The following is a 6,327-nucleotide window of genomic DNA, read 5'->3' as shown; positions in this document are numbered from 1 at the left end:
CCCCCCCTCCTGCCTTCCTGCTGCCTTCTCCCCCCTGCTGAATTCGGCTTTGTCCCTTGCTTTGCGTCATCACCCTTTCCCATCCCTCATCTCAGCCTCTTCATATGACAACCATCCTTTCTCTGAGCTAAATCCTCCCACATCATCCCAACTCCTGGGACCCCACATGTGCCCAGATCCTCTGCTCTTCCCATCTGAGCCACTTAGCCAGCAATTTGCAAAATCCATCTCTCCTTAAACATGTGTTACTCAATTTAGGATGTTACTCTTCATGATGTGTGCCTTTGAACTGACAAGCATATTTTCCCTATAGCCATGCTATAGAATTACCCTTCTGCCTTGTTACTCTGTACTTTTTATGTGTTGATTTTTTGCCCCCTCATCTAGACAGAAAGATTATCTGAGTAGACTGTATCTTCCACCTTTGTTTGAGCCCCACAGAATCTTACCCAACTTTAGCACCACTGAAAGTGTCCAGAAGTATTTGACTAATTGAACCAGGTGCAGTAGTCAGTGACCATAGGGCCAGTCTCCTGCGTGAGACGGTAGATTGCCTTACTTGTTATGCCACGAAGATTGACATTAAACTTTGCAAGCATGTACATGAGCCTTTCAGACTAATTCCCAGTACTGTATGACTCAAGTGTGATGACATTTGGTACTGGTGCACTTTCCAGAAATTGATGGAAAATGTGAATTCTTCCCTGTGGCAGTCTTGCCGATTTCAACCAAAGTGAGAATAGATGTTGCTGGGCAAACAAACCAGTTTCTTCGAGAAAAAAAACAAATGAGTTAATGAGCAAGGCGGTTTGCTTCCAGAATACATGCACCCTGGCAAGGATGTAGGGTAATACTGAAATTAGACTGAGCATCTGAACTTTGAAATAGTTTTATTAATTAATTAACAGGCTGAGTAACTTTGACCAATTTACAGTTGATATAACTTTTCTGAGTGTCAGGTAAGATTGGGTTTATTTAGTTTAGGGAAAAATCCCCCAATTAATTAATTAATCCCTCAAAGAAATATCCTGGAGTACCTATTATGTGACAGTCAGTCCTAATGCTGATCAGACAGAGGAGTCGGAAATTAAATCAAGAACTTGTCCCTGATCATAAAAAACTCAAAATCTCATAGAGAAAAATACGTAAATAAAGACAGTTATTGGTGATTCTTGGTACAATAGGTGGTTATTGGTATAATTGGTACAAACTACGCTGATGGCACAAAGCAAGAAGCTCTAAGACTGATATCAGCATTCGTAACACAAATGGTTAAAGAATCTTGAGCTGAAGTTTGAAGGATGGACAGGGTTTCACCAGGCAGAAGCAGGGGGAAGGTCAGCTAGTTTTAACAACAAAGGCTAATGTCCACAATATAGACAGTGCAAGTATATAGTACATGAAGTGGAGGAGGGAAGGGGGTAGATTTTATAAGACTTAGAGGGCTGAGGTGCACAGTTTGGACACCCTAGGTAAACATTTAAAGGTTTTAAGCAGGGCTTCCCTGGTGGCGCAGTGGTTGGGACTCCGCATGCCGATGCAGGGGACCCGGGTTCGTGCCCCGGTCTGGGAGGATCCCACGTGCCGTGGGGCAGCTGGGCCCGTGGGCCATGGCCCCTGAGCCTGCGCGTCCGGAGCCTGCGCGTCCGGAGCCTGTGCTCCGCAACGGGAGAGGCCACAGCGGTGAGAGGCCCGCGTACCGCAAAAAAAAAAAAAAAAAGGTTTTAAGCAGAAAAGTGTAAGAAATCCCCTTACCATCTAAATTGATCCTTTGGCAGGAATGTTGAGCCTGGAGGGTCCTGGTGTGCAGGTGGGGGACAGTGAAACAGGAAAAAGGCCTTCGTCAGTGTGTATAACTGGGTACGTGTAATGAATGTGAGATTAGATTGGTCAACACTGAATGAGCTCAAAGAATTCTCATGTCAGCCTCCCACTTTAAAAAATCTGGAACTCCATTATTTATGCCAAACATAAGAAATTGATAATTAAAGTATGGCTCATGAAAGGAGATGTAGTTTGTACCAGGATGTCATCTTCTAACCTTCTAGGGAAGTGATGATGAGCAAAAGTGACAGTTTTAGATGTGTGCACAGAAGCCATTGTATCCATATTTCAGTGCTGATCAGAGCCCTAAGGCACTGATTAAGATGCTCTTCATTCCACACAGCCTGGAAAGACACAGGCCTGCATTTAGATGTGAACAAAATAAACGTGAACTGATAAACTCGGCTCCAGTTGTCAGTGGAGAGGAGTCCCTTCAAGGATACAGGCAGTCTAACTTAATTCAGTTCTATATGCACATACAATGAGAGCAAGAGACTGACTGTGAACTTGCAGGCCAGTCACCCTCACAGGCAACCCCTCCAGCATTTGTTCTGGATGGAATGTGAGTTGCGATTTGTCAATCAATTCTCAGTTCTCAACTATCTGTTATAATATAAAAGTGATCCTTAATGGTAAAAATCAAATCTTCCTGAGCCAGTTGTCTGTTGATGGGTACTTCGGTTGCTTCCATGTCTTGGCTGTTGTAAAGAGTGCTGCAGTGAACATTGGGGTGCATGGCTCTTTTCGAATTAGAGTTTTGTCCAGATATATGGCCAGGAGTGGGGTTGCTGGCTCATATAGTAGTTCTATTTTCAGTTTTTTAAGGAACCTCCATACTGTTCTCCATAGTGGCTGTACCAGTTTACATTCCCACCAACAGTGCAAAAGGGTTCCCTTTTCTCCACACCCTCTCCAGCATTTGTTGTTTGTAGATTTTTTGATGATGGCCATTCTGACCACTGTGAGGTGATACCTCATTTGTGGTTTTGATTTACATTTCTATAGTAATCAGTGATGTTGAGCAACTTTTCATGTGCTTGTTGGCCATCTGTACATCTTCTTTGGAGAAATGTCTATTTAGACCTTCTGCCTGTTTTTGATAGGGTTGTTTGTTTGTTTGTTTGTTTTGATATTGAGCTGTATGAGCTCTTTGTGTATTTTGGAAATTAACCCCTTGTTAGTCACATTCTTTGCAAACTTTTGCAGGGTACCAATCCTAAACTCTTTAAACTGCCCTGTCTTGCCTTCCACGTGGAAATCCCAGTAAAGGCTCTGGTCTAGTGCTTGCCCTGAACTCCTGTCTTCTGCCTTCTGATCACAAACTGGTGCTTCCTGTGTGGTGTGACTTGCATCCTGTGTCTAGACCCCTGAGTGTAATAAACTTTGATTTCCCGAGCCTTTCCTCTGTCTCCTCTTATGACCTCACCTCACTGACGATCACATTTAAAAAAAAAAAATACAAAACATCATATTTACTTTAGCTTTATCTCATTGGTGATCATGTTGACTCAGTTTTCTTAAACTCTCTTCTGTGCCTCTAACTCTGTCACTGTCCATGTCAATAACCATATCCTAGTTGAATCAGGAGGGCCCCTTTTAATTTAATTTTACTACCACTTATTTATGTGATTTTTGACTTCTCCTAACTCAGGATTTTACTATAGGTCTGTTTATATTGCATGAGGCTTTCTTCACATTAGGTTGTATGGTCTTTGTGGATGATGGGCTTACTCTGTTGACCTGAAACAAATAGATGCCCAGATATTTCTTCAGCAAAGATGGGTTTCAGCAGAGAATTGCAATTAGTGGTATGCAGCCATGGTGAGCTGCGTGCATGTAAATCCCCTGCACAGCAAGGGAAGGAGAACTTTTATAGAGAGGAAAAGAGACTTGGAAGGGCCATAGTAAACATAGTCTGTGGCTTTTCATGGCTGAGTCCTTGATGGGAAAGGAGTCTTCTTCCTGTTGGGCTCCACTATGTCACAGGGTGTGAAAGCTGCCCCTCTGATCTCCTGACTCTAGTTAGTTAATTTTTACAGCCCCTAAAAACGTCAAGTATCCAGGGTCAGATGTAGGCTTAATAATTTTGGGCTTTGAAATTTGGAGTAAAATTATTTATAATGTCTGAATGTGAGTTTTCTCATTTGTATTAGCTTTCTATTGCCTCTCTTCCATATTATCACAAACATAGTGACTTTTATGATTTTGTGGTTCAGGAGGCCAAAAGTCCTAAAATCAAGGTGTCAAGCAGATTGCATTCCTTCTGGCAGTTTGGGGTTGAATCCATTTCGTTGGCTTTCTCAGCTTCCAGAGCTGCCTGTGTCCCCAGCTTGTATCCCTTCTGTGTGTCACTCCAGCCTCTGTTCCCATCATGACATCTCCTTCTATGGCTCTGACCCTCCCGCCCCCTCTTTTAAGGACATTGGGATTATATTGGGCTCAACCAGTATCCATCACCTAATCACAGCTGTGAAAGTCCCTTTTGCTTTGCAAAGAAGCAGTCACAAGTTCTAGGAATCAGGACTTGGGCCTCTTTGTTGGGGGTTGGGGGCGTTTTCCCATCTACCACACATAACCTTCCAGAATTGGGAAGATAACACCTTCCCTGCTTGTTGTCATAGTTGTTATTAGGCATAAATGAGAAATATTGGGAAAGCTTTATACAGTCAGTTAGGACATCATTTACTAGAAGCGAACCCATTTTACTGCTCCCATTTCATGTATTTCTTTTTATTATATAAAATGTTTTTCTCTTTATACTTGTAGTATTACATGAATTAATTTCAGTGCTGTGATTCATACAGCTTTTTATAGTATAGTGCATTTTATCACAGAATTATAGTTTTTTTTATTCCCAGAAAACTCTGTTAAGAACATATTGATAAAGGATACCTATAAGTCACAAAATATGATACAGATTTGCTGTAGACTGTTCTAAAACAGGAAGTGTTGATGTAGCAGCTAAACTCAGGAGAGCAGCTAAACTCAGGAGAGCAGAAAAAGGAAAGATTGTTATTTTTTGCCAGAGATGGTAGCCATTAGTTTGGCACCACAATACTATTTTCTTTATTTTTCATAACTACATTGGCAACCCATGCACTGAAAATATGTGGACAAGTTTAAAGTGACATAAATTCTGATTTCAAGAGCAGGATGCTTGTCTGTTTGATATACACGTACACATATCTAACTGCCTGGTGGAGACTCAAGCCCATCTGTTGAGATGGCATTGTGCCTGTTTCCAGCTGTTTGTGCTTAAGTTCAAAGACGCCTATGAGAGGAGTGTGACATTTTCATTGATTGCCTTCCTATTCTTATGTAGGCATTACTCTGAAACACTGGCATCTACAATAGATACTGTACAGTCATAAAATTAATTATATTTCTATTTCTGTAAGGCCCCTGCACCATGCAGTGACATTGTTAATATACTAAAAGTTGTCAAAGAGATGTCGACTGAAAAACAAAAAAGCACAACCTAAAAGTTGAGGATTATGTTTTATTTGACGGGTGAAACTGAGGACTTTGGCCCAGGACACAACATCTCAGACAGCTCTGAGGGGCTGCTCCCAGGAGGCAAGGAGGGAGCCAGGCTCTATAGGAGTTTTTGAAACAAAGGCCAGGTAGTCAGAATGTCAAAAGGTTACCGTTATTTAAAGAAAACCAGACACCTCAAGTTAAGGGGTTTAGCACGTTGGCTCACTGGAATCATTCCTTTGATGTGCACCTCAGCTCTCTGGGGCCAGTATCATGTGCTCTCTCACCCTGAGTCTCCTCAGGTGCACCATCAGCGTGGGTGGGGAGTGGCTACAGTGGCTTAGGGCTTGATAGCTGGCATTCTGTCTCCATCCTGAGTGTCCTCAGGGCTCACCTTCCAGGCAGCTGTAATGTGATGGCTTGATGGCTGCAACATCCTTTGTTTATTGATATGGCCGGCAACATTTTTTTTTTACTGACAGAGAGATTCGGTTTTGATTTTTACTATTTTTCAAATCTGTTTATTTATTTATTTATTTATTTTGCTTTAATCTTATTCAGTTGCACTATATATATATATATACACACACACACACACACACACATATATATACATACATATATACACATACACACACAAACAGTAAAGCTCTTATTGGTGTAGCATTCAATGAATTTTAACACATCTATAGATTTGTTGTAACTCACCACAGGCAGAATGTAGAGCAAGTCATTTCCCCCCAGACTTTCACCTGCTGCTCTTCTGGTTACCCCTCCCCCACCTCTGACACCAGCTGATCTGTTCTTTCACTATATTCTTCACGCCCTGCTAGTGGTAATTCAGAATGTAGAACAGTTTGGGCGTTCTTTATAAAGATGGGCATGCACTTAGATCTCCAACAGTTCTGCTCCTAAGTATTTACTCTGGAAAAATAAAAACTAATGTTCACACAAAATGATTATAGCGGTAGTATAAATATTTGTCCCAAACCGGAAAAAAACAAACAAACATGTATTATTCAGCAG

The sequence above is a fragment of the Lipotes vexillifer genome, unplaced genomic scaffold (assembly GCF_000442215.2).
Source record: "Lipotes vexillifer unplaced genomic scaffold, Lipotes_vexillifer_v1.1 scaffold668, whole genome shotgun sequence".
NCBI lineage: Eukaryota > Metazoa > Chordata > Mammalia > Artiodactyla > Lipotidae > Lipotes > Lipotes vexillifer.
This window is presented reverse-complemented; position numbering follows the sequence as displayed.